General features: G+C 54.2%; 1 pseudogene; it reads left to right on the forward strand.

The window, feature by feature from the left end:
- The first annotated feature begins 802 nt into the window (after nt 1–802).
- LOC102981907 (WASH complex subunit 3-like) lies at nt 803–1,411 on the forward strand (annotated as a pseudogene).
- Nucleotides 1,412–3,705: the final 2,294 nt, after the last annotated feature.

Raw genomic sequence — 3,705 nt, forward strand, 5'->3', positions numbered from 1 at the left:
GGGAGGCGCCCAGAATCCACCGTACAGATGAGGAAACTAGGTCTTGGAGAGGTCAAGTCATTTTCCCAGGGTCCTACAGGCGGGCAGTGCCAGAGGTGGATTCAAACGCAGGTCTTGGTAGCTGCAGAGGCTGAGCCCTTGGTGACAGAGCCTGGACCCTGGCGGTGGCCTGCGCTCTCCTGGACCCAGAGAGCCCCGGCAGCGCCCAGCCTGCTCCCTACCCTGAACTGTGGGAGCAGCTCCGCCTTTTCCCAACCCCAGGCCTCCACATCTGAGCAAACCCTGTCCCTGTAGTTCCTGACCTGGGCCTGGGGCACGCCTGGGCTCCGTTAGGTGCCTCAGGGACCTAGCCCTGGGACTCTGGCCCTTGCTCGTTCGTCTCATTGGCAGGTCTCTCCTGCTGCTTCAGAGCCCTCATCTCCCCCAGGCTCCCCAGGAGAGCAGGAACAGCCAGGCCACGCCTCCCAGAACACAAAATGCCCAACTCCACCAACAGGACAGCTGCCCAGAAGGCTGAGCCCATGCTGAGCAGAGCTGGAGGCCAGTGACCAACAGCGCAGACGTCCCAGCCAAGCCCTCTCTCCACCCAAGGGGAGGGCCGGGCTGAGTGGCGGTGACCCTGCAGATCCCTTGGCCTGGTGGCAGCAGGAGGACAGTTGTCTCCAAACCCCACCCTCCCTTGATTGACAACCTAGCCCCAGCCGAAGACAACCCAATTTGGTGCATCTTCCCACACTTAGAAAAGCGCTGGGACGCTATTACCGGCTTGGGCGGGCCCGGTCGGGGAGGGGTTTGTGGGTGAAACCTGGGTCCCCCACCCCCTGAGGAGACGGATGAGGATGGGCTTCCTCTCACGGGGTCAGGCATAGACCTGACTAAGGTGCCAGCTATTCAACAGAAAAGAACGGTGGCATTTCTAAACCCATTTGTGGCGCACACTGTATGGTTCCTCAACCCCTTCTCTACAGTTTGTGAGGAGAAACTGGCAGACCTCTCTCTTCGTGTCCAGCAAACTGAGACAACTCTCAGTATTTTAGGTGCAAAGTTGTCATCTATCCCAGGGCTAGACGATGTCATATTTGAAGTATCTCCCGTAAGTGTCACTAGGATCACAAATGAAACACATTGTGAAACCACTTCAGAGCAGTCACAGAACAGTTTACGAGACTCTGGACCACGGGAAAGTGAAGTAACAGCAGAAAATATCTTAACTGTAGCAAGGATGTAAGATATGCCAGATATCTCAAGATGGTTCAAGTGGGTGTTCCAGTGATGGCCATAAGAAACAGAATGATATCGGAAGAACTAGACCCAGATCTTCCTGAGAGGCCAGATGCCCCAGTGCCTGATGTGGAAGGTGAAAAAAAATACAGAAGGAAGTTCAGACAGCAAATCTTCTTTTAGTGACTAAGCTTAATTTTGATAACAATTACATATACATGTGTTGGTGCACATTTACGTTCTATGAGAAAGAGAGCCTGAGCTTTAACTCTTCGTCATAAAAGCATCAAACGGCTACATTTCCACCACCAAGCTTCCTCTGTGAAAAATAAATAAATAAATAAAGCATTTGTAATAAAAAAAAAAAAAAGAAAAGCACTAAAATCTTTAGCTGAGATATGTGTGCCTCGTGCCTAGCAGCAACCTTCTACCAAGATGTGTGTGTGAGTGCATGTACCCCTTCTCCAAAATCACGTATATGCTCACCTCCCCCCTGCCTCTTCCAAGCAGTTCCTCAGAGCTCTCTGAGAGACTGTGTCCTGGGCTGTAGTCCTCGGTAACTAGGTGTTCTCTTGGAATTGATCTTTCCATGAAGAGCATGCTTTGGAGACGTGAAATAACCAGCAGAGAGCCTTAAATGAATTGCACTTGTCGACTGAAATAAAAATGCACCACGTGCGAGCAGGTGCCCACGGTGAGGGGAACTCACACCCCTCCCTGAATAGCTGGGCGAAGGGGAAGCACCAGCTCCGGATCAGAGGGGTCCCCACGGGTCTATGCCAGGTCCCTGGGGCTTGTGCTGACTCACAGTGGCAGGGCCTGCCTCTCCACAGGCGAGACTGGCAAGAGTTCCTAGTCTTCACATCTCCTGCCTAGGAGACCCATCCTGCCTCAGAGCCAGATTGAGGAGGGAGAGGGGCCAGAAGCAGACATTTTCCAGATGTCTGTACCTTGCAGGGGAAACAAACGCTGTCCAGCTGGACCTGCTGATGTGAGATGCAACGTGGCCAGTGGGGAGGTCATGGCCCTTGGGCTCAGGCAGCCCCCGCTGTGGATCCAGGCTCTTTCGAGCTCTGTGACCCTAGCCAGGCACTCAGCATTTCTGGGCCTCAGCTTCTTCACCTGACACATGAGGCTAATAACAACCGCCTCTCAGGGACAGTTTTATTTTTAGAGTCAAATGAGATCTCCAACATGATGGCCAAGACATGTGCCTCCATATGTCCATTACTTCATAAATCAATGACGAGGAGAATGCAGATGGTCAGCTAGGGGTTTGGATAGTTGGAAATATACATTTCTACTTTTCCCCTCTCTTACCTCACCTTGGACCAGCTGACCTGGCCCTTTGTACAGAACCCTCCTCTGGCCCAGGCATCTCTTCCATGCTGTCTCCCAGACTTTCTCTGTGTCATTCCCCGTGACTCTGCCTCTGTCTCCAGACGCTTCCCACTCTTCCCTCTCCCCGCCCTTGGGACTGGACTCTCTCCAGTGCCCTGGGCTCATTTGCCCCACTCACATGCGAACTGCCCAGTTCGAAAGATCGTGGTGAGGTCATCTCTGCCTTGAAACCAGGCATGTGCCAGACCCCAGGGGAAGCTGTGTGGGATATGGGTGTTGGGCTGCACATCCGGAAGGGCAACTCTGCTCCTCTGCCGCCCGCCTGCCTGGCCCTTCACCAAAGCCCAAGTCCAGTTGGATGGCCCAGGAGCTCAGCTCCCAGCAGGCAGACCAGTGGTGCTGATCATCCACAACGTGCTGGGAACTTCAGTTCGCTCAGAACTAAAGTTGGCCCTGGGGGTTCACAGCGGGTGTGCTCCTGGGCCGTATGGAAGCCAGGGTCTATCCCAAACCCTGTGATCAGTGTGCCTTGTACGGTAGTGAAGGGAGAGCGTCTCCACACAGCTTTAATCGAGGAATTACAGGGTCCTGGAGGATGGAGTCAGGAGGCTTGGAAGACAGACCACCAGGAGGGTGAGGCTGGGGGTGGGAGTGGGGGGCTGGGAGAGGAAGCCTCCCCCAGGGTCACCCAACCTAGATCTCAGTCTCAGCTCTCCCTCCCACTCACTCATGACCTTAAGTTGGGCAAGGCCCTTAACTCCTCTGAGCCTCAGTTTCCCTGGGATTCTGTGAGGGTTGCATGAATACAATGCATGTGAAAGTCCCAACACAGCGCTCGGCTTAGTAAAGATGAGCTGGAATCAAACCTCGTCCACTGTGATGAGGAGACCTGGGACCAGGACCCAGTGTTCTGATGTCTGAACTCTGACCCTCCTGCCCTCCCTCCTGTTCTAGAGGCTAATCCCAGCGTCCCTCCCTTTGGACCCAACAATGAGTCACTTTACACTTGGTGCCTCCCTTGGCCATGTGCCCCTCACAGCATTCAAAGATGCCGGCATTCATCAGGGCCCCGCTCCCCGGGATGACCGCAGCTCCACACCAGCTCCTTTCCCATCTCCATCCCTCCCTCGAGATTCCACATCC

The sequence above is a fragment of the Physeter macrocephalus genome, chromosome 3 (genome assembly GCF_002837175.3).
Source record: "Physeter macrocephalus isolate SW-GA chromosome 3, ASM283717v5, whole genome shotgun sequence".
NCBI classification, from domain to species: domain Eukaryota; kingdom Metazoa; phylum Chordata; class Mammalia; order Artiodactyla; family Physeteridae; genus Physeter; species Physeter macrocephalus.